This window comes from Dromaius novaehollandiae, chromosome 9 (genome assembly GCF_036370855.1).
Source record: "Dromaius novaehollandiae isolate bDroNov1 chromosome 9, bDroNov1.hap1, whole genome shotgun sequence".
Taxonomy (NCBI): domain Eukaryota; kingdom Metazoa; phylum Chordata; class Aves; order Casuariiformes; family Dromaiidae; genus Dromaius; species Dromaius novaehollandiae.
In genome coordinates, this window is record NC_088106.1 from 28583408 (window position 1) to 28603245 (window position 19838).

Here is a 19838-nt window from a genome sequence, read left to right on the forward strand (position 1 = left end):
GGGGGTGTGAGTGTGCGCAGGCTGTTGTGAAGGGGGCAGCTGTGGGGCTGGGTGCTGGAGCAGGGGCAGCAGAGGGTATTTGGGTGTGCGGGGTCAGGTTGGGGGAGTTCGAGTGTGCACGGGCTGTTGTAAAGGGGGCGGCTGTGGGGCTGGGTGCTGGAGTTGTGGCAGCAGAGGGTGTTTGGGTGTGCGGGGTCGGGTTGGGGGGTGCGAGTGTGCGCAGGCTGTTGTGAAGGGGGCGGCTGTGGGGCTAAGTGCCGTAGCGGGGGCAGCAGAGGGTGTTTGGGTGTGCGGGGTCAGGCTGGGGGGTGTGAGTGTGTGCGGGCTGTTGTGAAGGGGGCGGCTGTGGGGCTGGGTGCTGGAGTTGTGGCAGCAGAGGGTGTTTGGGTGTGCAGGGTCGGGTTCGGGGGTGCGAGTGTGCGCAGGCTGTTGTGAAGGGGGCGGCTGTGGGGCTAGGTGCTGGAGCAGCGGCAGCAGAGGGTGTTTGGGTGTGCGGGGTCGGGTTCAGGTGTGCGAGTGTGCGCGGGCTGTTGTGAAGGGGGCGGCTGTGGGGCTGGGTGCTAGAGTTGTGGCAGCAGAGGGTGTTTGGGTGTGCGGGGTCGGGTTGGGGGGTATGGGGTGTTGCACAAGTGTGTGCGGGCTGTTGTGAAGGGGGTACGCGGTGCGGCGGGCTGTGCGTGGGGAGTCTCGTGGAGGGGCGGGTGTGCTGTAGCGGGGGCAGCAGAGGGTGTTTGGGTGTGTAGGGTGAGGTTGGGGGGTGCGAGTGTGCGCGGGCTGTTGTGAAGGGGGCGGCTGTGGGGCTGGGTGCTGTAGCGGGGGCAGCAGAGGGTGTTTGGGTGTGCGGGGTGAGGTTGGGGAGTGTGAGTGTGCGCACGCTGTTGTGAAGTGGGCGGCTGTGGGGCTGGTGCTGGAGTTGTGGCAGCAGAGGGTGTTTGGGTGTGCGGGGTCAGGTTTGGGGGTGTGAGTGTGTGCGGGCTGTTGTGAAGGGGGCGGCTGTGGGGCTGGGTGCTGGAGTTGTGGCAGCAGAGGGTGTTTGAGTGTGCGGGGTCGGGTTCGGGGGTGCGAGTGTGTGCGGGCTGTTGTGAAGGGGGCGGCTGTGGGTGCTGTAGCGGGGGCAGCAGAGGGTATTTGGGTGTGCGGGGTTGGGTTGGGGGGTGCGAGTGTGCGCGGGCTGTTGTGAAGGGGGCGGCTGTGGGGCTGGGTGCTGGAGCAGGGGCAGCAGAGGGTATTTGGGTGTGCGGGGTCGGGTGGAGGGGTGCGAGTGTGCGCAGGCTGTTGTGAAGGGGGCGGCTGTGGGGCTGGCTGTTGCCTACGGCCATACCACCCTGAGAACGCCCGATCTCGTCTGATCTCGGAAGCTAAGCAGGGTCGGGCCCGGTTAGTACTTGGATGGGAGACCGCCTGGGAATACCGGGTGCTGTAGGCTTTTGCCTTTGGCTGACGCCAGGGGGGGCAGCCGTCCCGTGGCGGGGGTCGTTTTTGGGCGAGTGTGCTGGAGCGGGGGCAGCGGAGGGTGTTTGGGTGTGCGGGGTCAGGTTGGGGGGTATGGGGTGTTGCACAAGTGTGTGCGGGCTGTTGTGAAGGGGGCAGCTGTGGGGCTGGGTGCTGGAGTTGTGGCAGCAGAGGGTGTTTGGGTGTGCGGGGTCGGGTTGGGGGGTGCGAGTGTGCGTGGGCTGTTGTGAAGGGGGCGGCTGTGGGGCTGGGTGCTGGAGCAGGGGCAGCAGAGGGTATTTGGGTGTGCGGGGTCGGGTGGAGGGGTGCGAGTGTGCGCAGGCTGTTGTGAAGGGGGCGGCTGTGGGGCTGGGTGCTGGAGTTGTGGCAGCAGAGGGTGTTTGGGTGTACGGGGTTGGGTTGGGGGGTATGGGGTGTTGCACAAGTGTGCGCAGGCTGTTGTGAAGGGGGCGGCTGTGGGGCTAGGTGCTGGAGCGGGGGCAGCAGAGGGTGTTTGGGTGTACGGGGTCAGGTTGGGGGGTGTGAGTGTTCGCACGCTGTTGTTAAGGGGGCAGCTGTGGGGCTGGGTGCTGGAGCAGGGGCAGCAGAGGGTATTTGGGTGTGCGGGGTCGGGTGGAGGGTGTGAGTGTGCTCAGGCTGTTGTGAAGGGGGCGGCTGTGGGGCTAGGTGCTGTAGCGGGGGCAGCAGAGGGTGTTTGGGTGTGCGGGGTCAGGTTGGGGGGTGTGAGTGTGCGCACGCTGTTGTTAAGGGGGCAGCTGTGGGGCTGGGTGCTGGAGCAGGGGCAGCAGAGGGTATTTGGGTGTGCGGGGTCGGGTTGGGGGGTGCGAGTGTGCGCAGGCTGTTGTGAAGGGGGCGGCTGTGGGGCTGGCTGTTGCCTACGGCCATACCACCCTGAGAACGCCCGATCTCGTCTGATCTTGGAAGCTAAGCAGGGTCGGGCCCGGTTAGTACTTGGATGGGAGACCGCCTGGGAATACCGGGTGCTGTAGGCTTTTGCCTTTGGCTGACGCCAGGGGGGGCAGCCGTCCCGTGGCGGGGGTCGTTTTTGGGCGAGTGTGCTGGAGCGGGGGCAGCGGAGGGTGTTTGGGTGTGCGGGGTCAGGTTGGGGGGTACGGGGTGTTGCACAAGTGTGTGCGGGCTGTTGTGAAGGGGGCGGCTGTGGGGCTAGGTGCTGTAGCGGGGGCAGCAGAGGGTGTTTGGGTGTGCGGGGTCAGGTTGGGGGTATGGGGTGTTGCACAAGTGTGTGCGGGCTGTTGTGAAGGGGGCGGCTGTGGGGCTGGGTGCTGGAGCGGGGGCAGCAGAGGGTGTTTGGGTGTGCGGGGTCAGGTTGGGGGGTGCGAGTGTGCGCGGGCTGTTGTGAAGGGGGCAGCTGTGGGGCTGGGTGCTGGAGTTGTGGCAGCAGAGGGTGTTTGGGTGTACGGGGTCGGGTTGGGGGGTGCGAGTGTGCCTGGGCTGTTGTGAAGGGGGCGGCTGTGGGGCTGGGTGCTGGAGCAGGGGCAGCAGAGGGTATTTGGGTGTGCGGGGTCGGGTGGAGGGGTGCGAGTGTGCGCGGGCTGTTGTGAAGGGGGCGGCTGTGGGGCTGGCTGTTGCCTACGGCCATACCACCCTGAGAACGCCCGATCTCGTCTGATCTCGGAAGCTAAGCAGGGTCGGGCCCGGTTAGTACTTGGATGGGAGACCGCCTGGGAATACCGGGTGCTGTAGGCTTTTGCCTTTGGCTGACGCCAGGGGGGGCAGCCGTCCCGTGGCGGGGGTCGTTCTTGGGCGAGTGTGCTGGAGCGGGGGCAGCGGAGGGTGTTTGGGTGTGCGGGGTCAGGTTGGGGGGTATGGGGTGTTGCACAAGTGTGTGCGGGCTGTTGTGAAGGGGGCGGCTGTGGGGCTAGGTGCTGGAGCGGGGGCAGCAGAGGGTGTTTGGGTGTGCGGGGTCAGGTTGGGGGGTGCGAGTGTGCGCGGGCTGTTGTGAAGGGGGCAGCTGTGGGGCTGGGTGCTGGAGTTGTGGCAGCAGAGGGTGTTTGGGTGTACGGGGTTGGGTTGGGGGGTATGGGGTGTTGCACAAGTGTGTGCGGGCTGTTGTGAAGGGGGCGGCTGTGGGGCTAGGTGCTGGAGCGGGGGCAGCAGAGGGTGTTTGGGTGTACGGGGTCAGGTTGGGGGGTGTGAGTGTTCGCACGCTGTTGTTAAGGGGGCGGCTGTGGGGCTGGGTGCTGGAGCAGGGGCAGCAGAGGGTATTTGGGTGTGCGGGGTCGGGTGGAGGGGTGCGAGTGTGCTCAGGCTGTTGTGAAGGGGGCGGCTGTGGGGCTAGGTGCTGTAGCGGGGGCAGCAGAGGGTGTTTGGGTGTGCGGGGTCAGGTTGGGGGGTGTGAGTGTTCGCACGCTGTTGTTAAGGGGGCAGCTGTGGGGCTGGGTGCTGTAGCAGGGGCAGCAGAGGGTGTTTGGGTGTACGGGGTCGGGTTGGGGGGTGCGAGTGTGCGCGGGCTGTTGTGAAGGGGGCGGCTGTGGGGCTGGGTGCTGTAGCAGGGGCAGCAGAGGGTGTTTGGGTGTGCGGGGTCAGGTGGAGGGGTGCGAGTGTGCGCAGGCTGTTGTGAAGGGGGCGGCTGTGGGGCTGGCTGTTGCCTACGGCCATACCACCCTGAGAACGCCCGATCTCGTCTGATCTCGGAAGCTAAGCAGGGTCGGGCCCGGTTAGTACTTGGATGGGAGACCGCCTGGGAATACCGGGTGCTGTAGGCTTTTGCCTTTGGCTGACGCCAGGGGGGGCAGCCGTCCCGTGGCGGGGGTCGTTTTTGGGCGAGTGTGCTGGAGCGGGGGCAGCGGAGGGTGTTTGGGTGTGCGGGGTCAGGTTGGGGGGTACGGGGTGTTGCACAAGTGTGTGCGGGCTGTTGTGAAGGGGGCGGCTGTGGGGCTAGGTGCTGTAGCGGGGGCAGCAGAGGGTGTTTGGGTGTGCGGGGTCAGGTTGGGGGGTGCGAGTGTGCGCGGGCTGTTGTGAAGGGGGCAGCTGTGGGGCTGGGTGCTGGAGTTGTGGCAGCAGAGGGTGTTTGGGTGTACGGGGTTGGGTTGGGGGGTATGGGGTGTTGCACAAGTGTGTGCGGGCTGTTGTGAAGGGGGTACGCGGTGCGGCGGGCTCTGCGTGGGGAGTCTCGTGGAGGGGCGGGTGTGCTGTAGCGGGGGCAGCAGAGGGTTTTTGGGTGTGCGGGGTCAGGTTGGGGGGTGCGAGTGTGCGCGGGCTGTTGTGAAGGGGGCGGCTGTGGGGCTGGGTGCTGTAGCGGGGGCAGCAGAGGGTGTTTGGGTGTGCGGGGTCAGGTTGGGGGGTGTGAGTGTGCGCAGGCTGTTGTGAAGGGGGCAGCTGTGGGGCTGGGTGCTGGAGCAGGGGCAGCAGAGGGTATTTGGGTGTGCGGGGTCAGGTTGGGGGAGTTCGAGTGTGCACGGGCTGTTGTAAAGGGGGCGGCTGTGGGGCTGGGTGCTGGAGTTGTGGCAGCAGAGGGTGTTTGGGTGTGCGGGGTCGGGTTGGGGGGTGCGAGTGTGCGCAGGCTGTTGTGAAGGGGGCGGCTGTGGGGCTAAGTGCCGTAGCGGGGGCAGCAGAGGGTGTTTGGGTGTGCGGGGTCAGGCTGGGGGGTGTGAGTGTGTGCGGGCTGTTGTGAAGGGGACGGCTGTGGGGCTGGGTGCTGGAGTTGTGGCAGCAGAGGGTGTTTGGGTGTGCAGGGTCGGGTTCGGGGGTGCGAGTGTGCGCAGGCTGTTGTGAAGGGGGCGGCTGTGGGGCTAGGTGCTGGAGCAGCGGCAGCAGAGGGTGTTTGGGTGTGCGGGGTCGGGTTCAGGTGTGCGAGTGTGCGCGGGCTGTTGTGAAGGGGGCGGCTGTGGGGCTGGGTGCTAGAGTTGTGGCAGCAGAGGGTGTTTGGGTGTGCGGGGTCGGGTTGGGGGGTATGGGGTGTTGCACAAGTGTGTGCGGGCTGTTGTGAAGGGGGTACGCGGTGCGGCGGGCTGTGCGTGGGGAGTCTCGTGGAGGGGCGGGTGTGCTGTAGCGGGGGCAGCAGAGGGTGTTTGGGTGTGTAGGGTGAGGTTGGGGGGTGCGAGTGTGCGCGGGCTGTTGTTAAGGGGGCGGCTGTGGGGCTGGGTGCTGTAGCGGGGGCAGCAGAGGGTGTTTGGGTGTGCGGGGTGAGGTTGGGGAGTGTGAGTGTGCGCACGCTGTTGTGAAGTGGGCGGCTGTGGGGCTGGTGCTGGAGTTGTGGCAGCAGAGGGTGTTTGGGTGTGCGGGGTCAGGTTTGGGGGTGTGAGTGTGTGCGGGCTGTTGTGAAGGGGGCGGCTGTGGGGCTGGGTGCTGGAGTTGTGGCAGCAGAGGGTGTTTGAGTGTGCGGGGTCGGGTTCGGGGGTGCGAGTGTGTGCGGGCTGTTGTGAAGGGGGCGGCTGTGGGTGCTGTAGCGGGGGCAGCAGAGGGTATTTGGGTGTGCGGGGTTGGGTTGGGGGGTGCGAGTGTGCGCGGGCTGTTGTGAAGGGGGCGGCTGTGGGGCTGGGTGCTGGAGCAGGGGCAGCAGAGGGTATTTGGGTGTGCGGGGTCGGGTGGAGGGGTGCGAGTGTGCGCAGGCTGTTGTGAAGGGGGCGGCTGTGGGGCTGGCTGTTGCCTACGGCCATACCACCCTGAGAACGCCCGATCTCGTCTGATCTCGGAAGCTAAGCAGGGTCGGGCCCGGTTAGTACTTGGATGGGAGACCGCCTGGGAATACCGGGTGCTGTAGGCTTTTGCCTTTGGCTGACGCCAGGGGGGGCAGCCGTCCCGTGGCGGGGGTCGTTTTTGGGCGAGTGTGCTGGAGCGGGGGCAGCGGAGGGTGTTTGGGTGTGCGGGGTCAGGTTGGGGGGTATGGGGTGTTGCACAAGTGTGTGCGGGCTGTTGTGAAGGGGGCAGCTGTGGGGCTGGGTGCTGGAGTTGTGGCAGCAGAGGGTGTTTGGGTGTGCGGGGTCGGGTTGGGGGGTGCGAGTGTGCGTGGGCTGTTGTGAAGGGGGCGGCTGTGGGGCTGGGTGCTGGAGCAGGGGCAGCAGAGGGTATTTGGGTGTGCGGGGTCGGGTGGAGGGGTGCGAGTGTGCGCAGGCTGTTGTGAAGGGGGCGGCTGTGGGGCTGGGTGCTGGAGTTGTGGCAGCAGAGGGTGTTTGGGTGTACGGGGTTGGGTTGGGGGGTATGGGGTGTTGCACAAGTGTGCGCAGGCTGTTGTGAAGGGGGCGGCTGTGGGGCTAGGTGCTGGAGCGGGGGCAGCAGAGGGTGTTTGGGTGTACGGGGTCAGGTTGGGGGGTGTGAGTGTTCGCACGCTGTTGTTAAGGGGGCAGCTGTGGGGCTGGGTGCTGGAGCAGGGGCAGCAGAGGGTATTTGGGTGTGCGGGGTCGGGTGGAGGGTGTGAGTGTGCTCAGGCTGTTGTGAAGGGGGCGGCTGTGGGGCTAGGTGCTGTAGCGGGGGCAGCAGAGGGTGTTTGGGTGTGCGGGGTCAGGTTGGGGGGTGTGAGTGTGCGCACGCTGTTGTTAAGGGGGCAGCTGTGGGGCTGGGTGCTGGAGCAGGGGCAGCAGAGGGTATTTGGGTGTGCGGGGTCGGGTTGGGGGGTGCGAGTGTGCGCAGGCTGTTGTGAAGGGGGCGGCTGTGGGGCTGGCTGTTGCCTACGGCCATACCACCCTGAGAACGCCCGATCTCGTCTGATCTCGGAAGCTAAGCAGGGTCGGGCCCGGTTAGTACTTGGATGGGAGACCGCCTGGGAATACCGGGTGCTGTAGGCTTTTGCCTTTGGCTGACGCCAGGGGGGGCAGCCGTCCCGTGGCGGGGGTCGTTCTTGGGCGAGTGTGCTGGAGCGGGGGCAGCGGAGGGTGTTTGGGTGTGCGGGGTCAGGTTGGGGGGTACGGGGTGTTGCACAAGTGTGTGCGGGCTGTTGTGAAGGGGGCGGCTGTGGGGCTAGGTGCTGTAGCGGGGGCAGCAGAGGGTGTTTGGGTGTGCGGGGTCAGGTTGGGGGTATGGGGTGTTGCACAAGTGTGTGCGGGCTGTTGTGAAGGGGGCGGCTGTGGGGCTGGGTGCTGGAGCGGGGGCAGCAGAGGGTGTTTGGGTGTGCGGGGTCAGGTTGGGGGGTGCGAGTGTGCGCGGGCTGTTGTGAAGGGGGCAGCTGTGGGGCTGGGTGCTGGAGTTGTGGCAGCAGAGGGTGTTTGGGTGTACGGGGTCGGGTTGGGGGGTGCGAGTGTGCCTGGGCTGTTGTGAAGGGGGCGGCTGTGGGGCTGGGTGCTGGAGCAGGGGCAGCAGAGGGTATTTGGGTGTGCGGGGTCGGGTGGAGGGGTGCGAGTGTGCGCGGGCTGTTGTGAAGGGGGCGGCTGTGGGGCTGGCTGTTGCCTACGGCCATACCACCCTGAGAACGCCCGATCTCGTCTGATCTCGGAAGCTAAGCAGGGTCGGGCCCGGTTAGTACTTGGATGGGAGACCGCCTGGGAATACCGGGTGCTGTAGGCTTTTGCCTTTGGCTGACGCCAGGGGGGGCAGCCGTCCCGTGGCGGGGGTCGTTTTTGGGCGAGTGTGCTGGAGCGGGGGCAGCGGAGGGTGTTTGGGTGTGCGGGGTCAGGTTGGGGGGTATGGGGTGTTGCACAAGTGTGCGCAGGCTGTTGTGAAGGGGGCGGCTGTGGGGCTAGGTGCTGGAGCGGGGGCAGCAGAGGGTGTTTGGGTGTGCGGGGTCAGGTTGGGGGGTGCGAGTGTGCGCGGGCTGTTGTGAAGGGGGCAGCTGTGGGGCTGGGTGCTGGAGTTGTGGCAGCAGAGGGTGTTTGGGTGTACGGGGTTGGGTTGGGGGGTATGGGGTGTTGCACAAGTGTGTGCGGGCTGTTGTGAAGGGGGCGGCTGTGGGGCTAGGTGCTGGAGCGGGGGCAGCAGAGGGTGTTTGGGTGTACGGGGTCAGGTTGGGGGGTGTGAGTGTTCGCACGCTGTTGTTAAGGGGGCGGCTGTGGGGCTGGGTGCTGGAGCAGGGGCAGCAGAGGGTATTTGGGTGTGCGGGGTCGGGTGGAGGGGTGCGAGTGTGCTCAGGCTGTTGTGAAGGGGGCGGCTGTGGGGCTAGGTGCTGTAGCGGGGGCAGCAGAGGGTGTTTGGGTGTGCGGGGTCAGGTTGGGGGGTGTGAGTGTTCGCACGCTGTTGTTAAGGGGGCAGCTGTGGGGCTGGGTGCTGTAGCAGGGGCAGCAGAGGGTGTTTGGGTGTACGGGGTCGGGTTGGGGGGTGCGAGTGTGCGCGGGCTGTTGTGAAGGGGGCGGCTGTGGGGCTGGGTGCTGTAGCAGGGGCAGCAGAGGGTGTTTGGGTGTGCGGGGTCAGGTGGAGGGGTGCGAGTGTGCGCAGGCTGTTGTGAAGGGGGCGGCTGTGGGGCTGGCTGTTGCCTACGGCCATACCACCCTGAGAACGCCCGATCTCGTCTGATCTCGGAAGCTAAGCAGGGTCGGGCCCGGTTAGTACTTGGATGGGAGACCGCCTGGGAATACCGGGTGCTGTAGGCTTTTGCCTTTGGCTGACGCCAGGGGGGGCAGCCGTCCCGTGGCGGGGGTCGTTTTTGGGCGAGTGTGCTGGAGCGGGGGCAGCGGAGGGTGTTTGGGTGTGCGGGGTCAGGTTGGGGGGTATGGGGTGTTGCACAAGTGTGTGCGGGCTGTTGTGAAGGGGGTACGCGGTGCGGCGGGCTCTGCGTGGGGAGTCTCGTGGAGGGGCGGGTGTGCTGTAGCGGGGGCAGCAGAGGGTTTTTGGGTGTGCGGGGTCAGGTTGGGGGAGTTCGAGTGTGCACGGGCTGTTGTAAAGGGGGCGGCTGTGGGGCTGGGTGCTGGAGTTGTGGCAGCAGAGGGTGTTTGGGTGTGTGGGGTTAGGTTGGGGGGTATGGGGTGTTGCACAAGTGTGCGCGGGCTGTTGTGAAGGGGGCGGCTGTGGGGCTGGCTGCTGGAGTTGTGGCAGCAGAGGGTGTTTGGGTGTGCGGGGTCGGGTTGGGGTGTGCGAGTGTGCGCAGGCTGTTGTGAAGGGGGCGGCTGTGGGGCTAAGTGCCGTAGCGGGGGCAGCAGAGGGTGTTTGGGTGTGCGGGGTCAGGCTGGGGGGTGTGAGTGTGTGCGGGCTGTTGTGAAGGGGGCGGCTGTGGGGCTGGGTGCTGGAGTTGTGGCAGCAGAGGGTGTTTGGGTGTGCAGGGTCGGGTTCGGGGGTGCGAGTGTGCGCAGGCTGTTGTGAAGGGGGCGGCTGTGGGGCTAGGTGCTGGAGCAGCGGCAGCAGAGGGTGTTTGGGTGTGCGGGGTCGGGTTCGGGTGTGCGAGTGTGCGCGGGCTGTTGTGAAGGGGGCGGCTGTGGGGCTGGGTGCTGGAGTTGTGGCAGCAGAGGGTGTTTGGGTGTGCGGGGTCGGGTTGGGGGGTATGGGGTGTTGCACAAGTGTGTGCGGGCTGTTGTGAAGGGGGTACGCGGTGCGGCGGGCTGTGCGTGGGGAGTCTCGTGGAGGGGCGGGTGTGCTGTAGCGGGGGCAGCAGAGGGTGTTTGGGTGTGTAGGGTGAGGTTGGGGGGTGCGAGTGTGCGCGGGCTGTTGTTAAGGGGGCGGCTGTGGGGCTGGGTGCTGTAGCGGGGGCAGCAGAGGGTGTTTGGGTGTGCGGGGTGAGGTTGGGGAGTGTGAGTGTGCGCACGCTGTTGTGAAGTGGGCGGCTGTGGGGCTGGTGCTGGAGTTGTGGCAGCAGAGGGTGTTTGGGTGTGCGGGGTCAGGTGGAGGGGTGCGAGTGTGTGCGGGCTGTTGTGAAGGGGGCAGCTGTGGGGCTGGGTGCTGGAGTTGTGGCAGCAGAGGGTGTTTGGGTGTGCGGGGTCAGGTTGGGGGGTGCGAGTGTGTGCGGGCTGTTGTGAAGGGGGCGGCTGTGGGTGCTGTAGCGGGGGCAGCAGAGGGTATTTGGGTGTGCGGGGTTGGGTTGGGGGGTGCGAGTGTGCGCAGGCTGTTGTGAAGGGGGCGGCTGTGGGGCTAAGTGCTGTAGCGGGGGCAGCAGAGGGTGTTTGGGTGTGCGGGGTCAGGTTGGGGGGTGCGAGTGTGCGCGGGCTGTTGTGAAGGGGGCGGCTGTGGGGCTGGGGGCTGGAGCAGGGGCAGCAGAGGGTGTTTGGGGGTGCGGGGTCGGGTTGGGGGGTGTGAGTGTGCGCGGGCTGTTGTGAAGGGGGCGGCTGTGGGGCTAAGTGCTGTAGCGGGGGCAGCAGAGGGTGTTTGGGTGTGCGGGGTCAGGTTGGGGGGTGCGAGTGCGCGCGGGCTGTTGTGAAGGGGGCGGCTGTGGGGCTAAGTGCTGTAGCGGGGGCAGCAGAGTGTGTTTGGGTGTGCAGGGTCAGGTTGGGGGGTGTGAGTGTTCGCACGCTGTTGTTAAGGGGGCGGCTGTGGGGCTGGGTGCTGGAGCAGGGGCAGCAGAGGGTATTTGGGTGTGCGGGGTCGGGTGGAGGGGTGCGAGTGTGCTCAGGCTGTTGTGAAGGGGGCGGCTGTGGGGCTAGGTGCTGTAGCGGGGGCAGCAGAGAGTGTTTGGGTGTGCGGGGTCAGGTTGGGGGGTGTGAGTGTTCGCACGCTGTTGTTAAGGGGGCAGCTGTGGGGCTGGGTGCTGGAGCAGGGGCAGCAGAGGGTATTTGGGTGTGCGGGGTCGGATGGAGGGGTGCGAGTGTGCGCAGGCTGTTGTGAAGGTGGCGGCTGTGGGGCTGGCTGTTGCCTACGGCCATACCACCCTGAGAACGCCCGATCTCGTCTGATCTCGGAAGCTAAGCAGGGTCGGGCCCGGTTAGTACTTGGATGGGAGACCGCCTGGGAATACCGGGTGCTGTAGGCTTTTGCCTTTGGCTGACGCCAGGGGGGGCAGCCGTCCCGTGGCGGGGGTCGTTTTTGGGCGAGTGTGCTGGAGCGGGGGCAGCGGAGGGTGTTTGGGTGTGCGGGGTCAGGTTGGGGGGTACGGGGTGTTGCACAAGTGTGTGCGGGCTATTGTGAAGGGGGCGGCTGTGGGGCTAGGTGCTGTAGCGGGGGCAGCTGAGGGTGTTTGGGTGTGCGGGGTCAGGTTGGGGGGTGCGAGTGTGCGCGGGCTGTTGTGAAGGGGGCAGCTGTGGGGCTGGGTGCTGGAGTTGTGGCAGCAGAGGGTGTTTGGGTGTACGGGGTTGGGTTGGGGGGTATGGGGTGTTGCACAAGTGTGTGCGGGCTGTTGTGAAGGGGGCGGCTGTGGGGCTAGGTGCTGGAGCGGGGGCAGCAGAGGGTGTTTGGGTGTACGGGGTCAGGTTGGGGGGTGTGAGTGTTCGCACGCTGTTGTTAAGGGGGCAGCTGTGGGGCTGGGTGCTGGAGCAGGGGCAGCAGAGGGTATTTGGGTGTGCGGGGTCGGGTGGAGGGGTGCGAGTGTGCTCAGGCTGTTGTGAAGGGGGCGGCTGTGGGGCTAGGTGCTGTAGCGGGGGCAGCAGAGGGTGTTTGGGTGTGCGGGGTCAGGTTGGGGGGTGTGAGTGTTCGCACGCTGTTGTTAAGGGGGCAGCTGTGGGGCTGGGTGCTGTAGCAGGGGCAGCAGAGGGTGTTTGGGTGTACGGGGTCGGGTTGGGGGGTGCGAGTGTGCGCGGGCTGTTGTGAAGGGGGCGGCTGTGGGGCTGGGTGCTGTAGCAGGGGCAGCAGAGGGTGTTTGGGTGTGCGGGGTCAGGTGGAGGGGTGCGAGTGTGCGCAGGCTGTTGTGAAGGGGGCGGCTGTGGGGCTGGCTGTTGCCTACGGCCATACCACCCTGAGAACGCCCGATCTCGTCTGATCTCGGAAGCTAAGCAGGGTCGGGCCCGGTTAGTACTTGGATGGGAGACCGCCTGGGAATACCGGGTGCTGTAGGCTTTTGCCTTTGGCTGACGCCAGGGGGGGCAGCCGTCCCGTGGCGGGGGTCGTTTTTGGGCGAGTGTGCTGGAGCGGGGGCAGCGGAGGGTGTTTGGGTGTGCGGGGTTGGGTTGGGGGGTATGGGGTGTTGCACAAGTGTGTGCGGGCTGTTGTGAAGGGGGTACGCGGTGCGGCAGGCTCTGCGTGGGGAGTCTCGTGGAGGGGCGGGTGTGCTGTAGCGGGGGCAGCAGAGGGTTTTTGGGTGTGCAGGGTGAGGTTGGGGGGTGCGAGTGTGCGCGGGCTGTTGTGAAGGGGGCGGCTGTGGGGCTGGGTGCTGTAGCGGGGGCAGCAGAGGGTGTTTGGGTGTGCGGGGTCAGGTTGGGGGGTGTGAGTGTGCGCAGGCTGTTGTGAAGGGGGCAGCTGTGGGGCTGGGTGCTGGAGCAGGGGCAGCAGAGGGTGTTTGGGTGTGCGGTGTCAGGTTGGGGGAGTTCGAGTGTGCACGGGCTGTTGTAAAGGGGGCGGCTGTGGGGCTGGGTGCTGGAGTTGTGGCAGCAGAGGGTGTTTGGGTGTGTGGGGTTAGGTTGGGGGGTATGGGGTGTTGCACAAGTGTGCGCGGGCTGTTGTGAAGGGGGCGGCTGTGGGGCTGGCTGCTGGAGTTGTGGCAGCAGAGGGTGTTTGGGTGTGCGGGGTCGGGTTGGGGGGTGCGAGTGTGCGCAGGCTGTTGTGAAGGGGGCGGCTGTGGGGCTAAGTGCCGTAGCGGGGGCAGCAGAGGGTGTTTGGGTGTGCGGGGTCAGGCTGGGGGGTGTGAGTGTGTGCGGGCTGTTGTGAAGGGGGCGGCTGTGGGGCTGGGTGCTGGAGTTGTGGCAGCAGAGGGTGTTTGGGTGTGCAGGGTCGGGTTCGGGGGTGCGAGTGTGCGCAGGCTGTTGTGAAGGGGGCGGCTGTGGGGCTGGGTGCTAGAGTTGTGGCAGCGGAGGGTGTTTGGGTGTGCGGGGTCGGGTTGGGGGGTATGGGGTGTTGCACAAGTGTGCGTAGGCTGTTGTGAAGGGGGCGGCTGTGGGGCTAGGTGCTGGAGCAGCGGCAGCAGAGGGTGTTTGGGTGTGCGGGGTCGGGTTCGGGTGTGCGAGTGTGCGCGGGCTGTTGTGAAGGGGGCGGCTGTGGGGCTGGGTGCTAGAGTTGTGGCAGCAGAGGGTATTTGGGTGTGCGGGGTCGGGTTGGGGGGTATGGGGTGTTGCACAAGTGTGTGCGGGCTGTTGTGAAGGGGGTACGCGGTGCGGCGGGCTGTGCGTGGGGAGTCTCGTGGAGGGGCGGGTGTGCTGTAGCGGGGGCAGCAGAGGGTGTTTGGGTGTGTAGGGTGAGGTTGGGGGGTGCGAGTGTGCGCGGGCTGTTGTTAAGGGGGCGGCTGTGGGGCTGGGTGCTGTAGCGGGGGCAGCAGAGGGTGTTTGGGTGTGCGGGGTGAGGTTGGGGAGTGTGAGTGTGCGCACGCTGTTGTGAAGTGGGCGGCTGTGGGGCTGGTGCTGGAGTTGTGGCAGCAGAGGGTGTTTGGGTGTGCGGGGTCAGGTGGAGGGGTGCGAGTGTGTGCGGGCTGTTGTGAAGGGGGCAGCTGTGGGGCTGGGTGCTGGAGTTGTGGCAGCAGAGGGTGTTTGGGTGTGCGGGGTCAGGTTGGGGGGTGTGAGTGTGTGCGGGCTGTTGTGAAGGGTGCGGCTGTGGGGCTGGGTGCTGGAGTTGTGGCAGCAGAGGGTGTTTGAGTGTGCGGGGTCGGGTTCGGGGGTGCGAGTGTGTGCGGGCTGTTGTGAAGGGGGCGGCTGTGGGTGCTGTAGCAGGGGCAGCAGAGGGTATTTGGGTGTGCGGGGTTGGGTTGGGGGGTGCGAGTGTGCGCGGGCTGTTGTGAAGGGGGCGGCTGTGGGGCTGGCTGTTGCCTACGGCCATACCACCCTGAGAACGCCCGATCTCGTCTGATCTCGGAAGCTAAGCAGGGTCGGGCCCGGTTAGTACTTGGATGGGAGACCGCCTGGGAATACCGGGTGCTGTAGGCTTTTGCCTTTGGCTGACGCCAGGGGGGGCAGCCGTCCCGTGGCGGGGGTCGTTTTTGGGCGAGTGTGCTGGAGCGGGGGCAGCGGAGGGTGTTTGGGTGTGCGGGGTCAGGTTGGGGGGTATGGGGTGTTGCACAAGTGTGTGCGGGCTGTTGTGAAGGGGGTACGCGGTGCGGCAGGCTCTGCGTGGGGAGTCTCGTGGAGGGGCGGGTGTGCTGTAGCGGGGGCAGCAGAGGGTTTTTGGGTGTGCAGGGTGAGGTTGGGGGGTGCGAGTGTGCGCGGGCTGTTGTGAAGGGGGCGGCTGTGGGGCTGGGTGCTGTAGCGGGGGCAGCAGAGGGTGTTTGGGTGTGCGGGGTCAGGTTGGGGGGTGTGAGTGTGCGCAGGCTGTTGTGAAGGGGGCAGCTGTGGGGCTGGGTGCTGGAGCAGGGGCAGCAGAGGGTGTTTGGGTGTGCGGTGTCAGGTTGGGGGAGTTCGAGTGTGCACGGGCTGTTGTAAAGGGGGCGGCTGTGGGGCTGGGTGCTGGAGTTGTGGCAGCAGAGGGTGTTTGGGTGTGTGGGGTTAGGTTGGGGGGTATGGGGTGTTGCACAAGTGTGCGCGGGCTGTTGTGAAGGGGGCGGCTGTGGGGCTGGCTGCTGGAGTTGTGGCAGCAGAGGGTGTTTGGGTGTGCGGGGTCGGGTTGGGGGGTGCGAGTGTGCGCAGGCTGTTGTGAAGGGGGCGGCTGTGGGGCTAAGTGCCGTAGCGGGGGCAGCAGAGGGTGTTTGGGTGTGCGGGGTCAGGCTGGGGGGTGTGAGTGTGTGCGGGCTGTTGTGAAGGGGGCGGCTGTGGGGCTGGGTGCTGGAGTTGTGGCAGCAGAGGGTGTTTGGGTGTGCAGGGTCGGGTTCGGGGGTGCGAGTGTGCGCAGGCTGTTGTGAAGGGGGCGGCTGTGGGGCTGGGTGCTAGAGTTGTGGCAGCGGAGGGTGTTTGGGTGTGCGGGGTCGGGTTGGGGGGTATGGGGTGTTGCACAAGTGTGCGTAGGCTGTTGTGAAGGGGGCGGCTGTGGGGCTAGGTGCTGGAGCAGCGGCAGCAGAGGGTGTTTGGGTGTGCGGGGTCGGGTTCGGGTGTGCGAGTGTGCGCGGGCTGTTGTGAAGGGGGCGGCTGTGGGGCTGGGTGCTAGAGTTGTGGCAGCAGAGGGTATTTGGGTGTGCGGGGTCGGGTTGGGGGGTATGGGGTGTTGCACAAGTGTGTGCGGGCTGTTGTGAAGGGGGTACGCGGTGCGGCGGGCTGTGCGTGGGGAGTCTCGTGGAGGGGCGGGTGTGCTGTAGCGGGGGCAGCAGAGGGTGTTTGGGTGTGTAGGGTGAGGTTGGGGGGTGCGAGTGTGCGCGGGCTGTTGTTAAGGGGGCGGCTGTGGGGCTGGGTGCTGTAGCGGGGGCAGCAGAGGGTGTTTGGGTGTGCGGGGTGAGGTTGGGGAGTGTGAGTGTGCGCACGCTGTTGTGAAGTGGGCGGCTGTGGGGCTGGTGCTGGAGTTGTGGCAGCAGAGGGTGTTTGGGTGTGCGGGGTCAGGTTGGGGGGTGTGAGTGTGTGCGGGCTGTTGTGAAGGGGGCAGCTGTGGGGCTGGGTGCTGGAGTTGTGGCAGCAGAGGGTGTTTGGGGGTGCGGGGTCAGGTTGGGGGGTGTGAGTGTGCGCGGGCTGTTGTGAAGGGGGCGGCTGTGGGGCTGGGTGCTGGAGTTGTGGCAGCAGAGGGTATTTGGGTGTGCGGGGTCGGGTTGGGGGGTATGGGGTGTTGCACAAGTGTGTGCGGGCTGTTGTGAAGGGGGCGGCTGTGGGGCTGGGTGCTGGAGCAGCGGCAGCAGAGGGTGTTTGGGTGTGCAGGGTGAGGTTGGGGGGTGCGAGTGTGCGTGGGCTGTTGTGAAGGGGGCAGCTGTGGGGCTAAGTGCTGTAGCGGGGGTAGCAGAGGGTGTTTGGGTGTGCGGGGTCAGGTTGGGGGGTGTGAGTGTGCGCAGGCTGTTGTGAAGGGGGCGGCTGTGGGGCTGGGTGCTGGAGCAGGGGCAGCAGAGGGTATTTGGGTGTGCGGGGTTGGGTGGAGGAGTGCGAGTGTGCGCAGGCTGTTGTGAAGGGGGCGGCTGTGGGGCTGGCTGTTGCCTACGGCCATACCACCCTGAGAACGCCCGATCTCGTCTGATCTCGGAAGCTAAGCAGGGTCGGGCCCGGTTAGTACTTGGATGGGAGACCGCCCGGGAATACCGGGTGCTGTAGGCTTTTGCCTTTGGCTGACGCCAGGGGGGGCAGCCGTCCCGTGGCGGGGGTCGTTTTTGGGCGAGTGTGCTGGAGCGGGGGCAGCGGAGGGTGTTTGGGTGTGCGGGGTCAGGTTGGGGGGTATGGGGTGTTGCACAAGTGTGTGCGGGCTGTTGTGAAGGGGGCGGCTGTGGGGCTAGGTGCTGTAGCGGGGGCAGCAGAGGGTGTTTGGGTGTGCGGGGTCAGGTTGGGGGTATGGGGTGTTGCACAAGTGTGCGCGGGCTGTTGTGAAGGGGGCGGCTGTGGGGCTAGGTGCTGGAGCGGGGGCAGCAGAGGGTGTTTGGGTGTGCGGGGTCAGGTTGGGGGGTGCGAGTGTGCGCGGGCTGTTGTGAAGGGGGCGGCTGTGGGGCTGGCTGCTGGAGCAGGGGCAGCAGAGGGTATTTGGGTGTGCGGGGTCGGGTGGAGGGGTGCGAGTGTGCGTAGGCTGTTGTGAAGTGGGCGGCTGTGGGGCTAAGTGCTGTAGCGGGGGCAGCAGAGGGTGTTTGGGGGTGCGGGGTCAGGTTGGGGGGTGTGAGTGTGCGCGGGCTGTTGTGAAGGGGGCGGCTGTGGGGCTGGGTGCTGGAGTTGTGGCAGCAGAGGGTATTTGGGTGTGCGGGGTCGGGTTGGGGGGTATGGGGTGTTGCACAAGTGTGTGCGGGCTGTTGTGAAGGGGGCGGCTGTGGGGCTGGGTGCTGGAGCAGCGGCAGCAGAGGGTGTTTGGGTGTGCAGGGTGAGGTTGGGGGGTGCGAGTGTGCGTGGGCTGTTGTGAAGGGGGCGGCTGTGGGGCTAAGTGCTGTAGCGGGGGCAGCAGAGGGTGTTTGGGTGTGCGGGGTCAGGTTGGGGGTATGGGGTGTTGCACAAGTGTGCGCGGGCTGTTGTGAAGGGGGCAGCTGTGGGGCTAGGTGCTGGAGCGGGGGCAGCAGAGGGTGTTTGGGTGTGCGGGGTCAGGTTGGGGGGTGCGAGTGTGCGCACGCTGTTGTTAAGGGGGCGGCTGTGGGGCTGGCTGCTGGAGCAGGGGCAGCAGAGGGTATTTGGGTGTGCGGGGTCGGGTGGAGGGGTGCGAGTGTGCGTAGGCTGTTGTGAAGGGGGCGGCTGTGGGGCTAGGTGCTGGAGCAGCGGCAGCAGAGGGTGTTTGGGTGTGCAGGGTCGGGTTCGGGGGTGCGAGTGTGCGCGGGCTGTTGTGAAGTGGGCGGCTGTGGGGCTAAGTGCTGTAGCGGGGGCAGCAGAGGGTGTTTGGGGGTGCGGGGTCAGGTTGGGGGGTGTGAGTGTGCGCGGGCTGTTGTGAAGGGGGCGGCTGTGGGGCTGGGTGCTGGAGTTGTGGCAGCAGAGGGTATTTGGGTGTGCGGGGTCGGGTTGGGGGGTATGGGGTGTTGCACAAGTGTGCGCGGGCTGTTGTGAAGGGGGCGGCTGTGGGGCTGGGTGCTGGAGCAGCGGCAGCAGAGGGTGTTTGGGTGTGCAGGGTGAGGTTGGGGGGTGCGAGTGTGCGTGGGCTGTTGTGAAGGGGGCGGCTGTGGGGCTAAGTGCTGTAGCGGGGGCAGCAGAGGGTGTTTGGGTGTGCGGGGTCAGGTTGGGGGGTGTGAGTGTGCGCAGGCTGTTGTGAAGGGGGCGGCTGTGGGGCTGGGTGCTGTAGCAGGGGCAGCAGAGGGTGTTTGGGTGTACGGGGTCAGGTTGGGGGGTGTGAGTGTTCGCACGCTGTTGTTAAGGGGGCAGCTGTGGGGCTGGGTGCTGTAGCAGGGGCAGCAGAGGGTGTTTGGGTGTACGGGGTCGGGTTGGGGGGTGCGAGTGTGCGCGGGCTGTTGTGAAGGGGGCGGCTGTGGGGCTGGGTGCTGGAGCAGGGGCAGCAGAGGGTATTTGGGTGTGCGGGGTCGGGTGGAGGGGTGCGAGTGTGCGCAGGCTGTTGTGAAGGGGGCGGCTGTGGGGCTGGCTGTTGCCTACGGCCATACCACCCTGAGAACGCCCGATCTCGTCTGATCTCGGAAGCTAAGCAGGGTCGGGCCCGGTTAGTACTTGGATGGGAGACCGCCTGGGAATACCGGGTGCTGTAGGCTTTTGCCTTTGGCTGACGCCAGGGGGGGCAGCCGTCCCGTGGCGGGGGTCGTTTTTGGGCGAGTGTGCTGGAGCGGGGGCAGCGGAGGGTGTTTGGGTGTGCGGGGTCAGGTTGGGGGGTACGGGGTGTTGCACAAGTGTGTGCGGGCTGTTGTGAAGGGGGCGGCTGTGGGGCTGGGTGCTGTAGCGGGGGCAGCAGAGGGTGTTTGGGTGTGCGGGGTCAGGTTGGGGGGTGCGAGTGTGCGCGGGCTGTTGTGAAGGGGGCAGCTGTGGGGCTGGCTGCTGGAGTTGTGGCAGCAGAGGGTATTTGGGTGTGCGGGGTCGGGTTGGGGGGTATGGGGTGTTGCACAAGTGTGTGCGGGCTGTTGTGAAGGGGGCGGCTGTGGGGCTAGGTGCTGTAGCGGGGGCAGCAGAGGGTGTTTGGGTGTGCAGGGTCGGGTTTGGGGGTGTGAGTGTGCGCAGGCTGTTGTTAAGGGGGCAGCTGTGGGGCTGGGTGCTGGAACAGCGGCAGCAGAGGGTGTTTGGGTGTGCAGGGTCGGGTTGGGGGGTGCGAGTGTGCGCGGGCTGTTGTGAAGGGGGCGGCTGTGGGGCTAAGTGCCGTACCGGGGGCAGCAGAGGGTGTTTGGGTGTGCGGGGTCAGGTTGGGGGGTGTGAGTGTTCGCACGCTGTTGTTAAGGGGGCGGCTGTGGGGCTGGCTGCTGGAGTTGTGGCAGCAGAGGGTGTTTGGGTGTGCGGGGTCGGGTTGGGGGGTGCGAGTGTGCGCAGGCTGTTGTGAAGGGGGCGGCTGTGGGGCTGGCTGCTGGAGTTGTGGCAGCAGAGGGTGTTTGGGTGTACGGGGTCGGGTTGGGGGGTGCGAGTGTGCGTGGGCTGTTGTGAAGGGGGCGGCTGTGGGGCTGGCTGCTGGAGTTGTGGCAGCAGAGGGTGTTTGGGTGTGCGGGGTCGGGTTGGGGGGTGTGAGTGTGCGCGGGCTGTTGTGAAGGGGGCGGCTGTGGGGCTAAGTGCTGGAGTTGTGGCCGCAGAGGGTGTTTGGGTGTACGGGGTCGGGTTGGGGGGTGCGAGTGTGCGTGGGCTGTTGTGAAGGGGCCGGCTGTGGGGCTGGGTGCTGGAGTTGTGGCAGCAGAGGGTGTTTGGGTGTGTGGGGTCAGGTTGGGGGGTGCGAGTGTGCGTGGGCTGTTGTGAAGGGGGCGGCTGTGGGGCTGGGTGCTGGAGTTGTGGCAGCAGAGGGTGTTTGGGTGTGTGGGGTCAGGTTGGGGGGTGTGAGTGTGTGCGGGCTGTTGTGAA

The 19838-nt window shown here is 66.6% G+C and overlaps 13 non-coding genes across 13 annotated transcripts; all 13 read left to right on the top strand.

The window, feature by feature from the left end:
* Nucleotides 1-1307: 1307 nt before the first annotated feature.
* LOC135329289 (5S ribosomal RNA) lies at nucleotides 1308-1426 on the top strand. The gene has a single exon (XR_010390656.1). It is a non-coding gene; the product is annotated as a 5S ribosomal RNA (ribosomal RNA).
* An 899-nt stretch (nucleotides 1427-2325) lies between these two features.
* On the top strand, nucleotides 2326-2444 carry LOC135329256 (5S ribosomal RNA). The gene has a single exon (XR_010390623.1). It is a non-coding gene; the product is annotated as a 5S ribosomal RNA (ribosomal RNA).
* A 596-nt stretch (nucleotides 2445-3040) lies between these two features.
* Nucleotides 3041-3159, top strand: LOC135329290 (5S ribosomal RNA). Its single transcript, XR_010390657.1, has one exon. It is a non-coding gene; the product is annotated as a 5S ribosomal RNA (ribosomal RNA).
* A 900-nt stretch (nucleotides 3160-4059) lies between these two features.
* Nucleotides 4060-4178, top strand: LOC135329292 (5S ribosomal RNA). Its single transcript, XR_010390659.1, has one exon. It is a non-coding gene; the product is annotated as a 5S ribosomal RNA (ribosomal RNA).
* Nucleotides 4179-6059: 1881 nt separating this feature from the next.
* LOC135329293 (5S ribosomal RNA) lies at nucleotides 6060-6178 on the top strand. The gene has a single exon (XR_010390660.1). It is a non-coding gene; the product is annotated as a 5S ribosomal RNA (ribosomal RNA).
* An 899-nt stretch (nucleotides 6179-7077) lies between these two features.
* LOC135329294 (5S ribosomal RNA) lies at nucleotides 7078-7196 on the top strand. Its single transcript, XR_010390661.1, has one exon. It is a non-coding gene; the product is annotated as a 5S ribosomal RNA (ribosomal RNA).
* A 596-nt stretch (nucleotides 7197-7792) lies between these two features.
* LOC135329295 (5S ribosomal RNA) lies at nucleotides 7793-7911 on the top strand. Its single transcript, XR_010390662.1, has one exon. It is a non-coding gene; the product is annotated as a 5S ribosomal RNA (ribosomal RNA).
* A 900-nt stretch (nucleotides 7912-8811) lies between these two features.
* Nucleotides 8812-8930, top strand: LOC135329296 (5S ribosomal RNA). Its single transcript, XR_010390663.1, has one exon. It is a non-coding gene; the product is annotated as a 5S ribosomal RNA (ribosomal RNA).
* A 2184-nt stretch (nucleotides 8931-11114) lies between these two features.
* LOC135329297 (5S ribosomal RNA) lies at nucleotides 11115-11233 on the top strand. Its single transcript, XR_010390664.1, has one exon. It is a non-coding gene; the product is annotated as a 5S ribosomal RNA (ribosomal RNA).
* A 900-nt stretch (nucleotides 11234-12133) lies between these two features.
* LOC135329298 (5S ribosomal RNA) lies at nucleotides 12134-12252 on the top strand. The gene has a single exon (XR_010390665.1). It is a non-coding gene; the product is annotated as a 5S ribosomal RNA (ribosomal RNA).
* Nucleotides 12253-14145: 1893 nt separating this feature from the next.
* Nucleotides 14146-14264, top strand: LOC135329299 (5S ribosomal RNA). The gene has a single exon (XR_010390666.1). It is a non-coding gene; the product is annotated as a 5S ribosomal RNA (ribosomal RNA).
* A 2113-nt stretch (nucleotides 14265-16377) lies between these two features.
* On the top strand, nucleotides 16378-16496 carry LOC135329242 (5S ribosomal RNA). The gene has a single exon (XR_010390609.1). It is a non-coding gene; the product is annotated as a 5S ribosomal RNA (ribosomal RNA).
* Nucleotides 16497-18440: 1944 nt separating this feature from the next.
* On the top strand, nucleotides 18441-18559 carry LOC135329300 (5S ribosomal RNA). Its single transcript, XR_010390667.1, has one exon. It is a non-coding gene; the product is annotated as a 5S ribosomal RNA (ribosomal RNA).
* Nucleotides 18560-19838: the final 1279 nt, after the last annotated feature.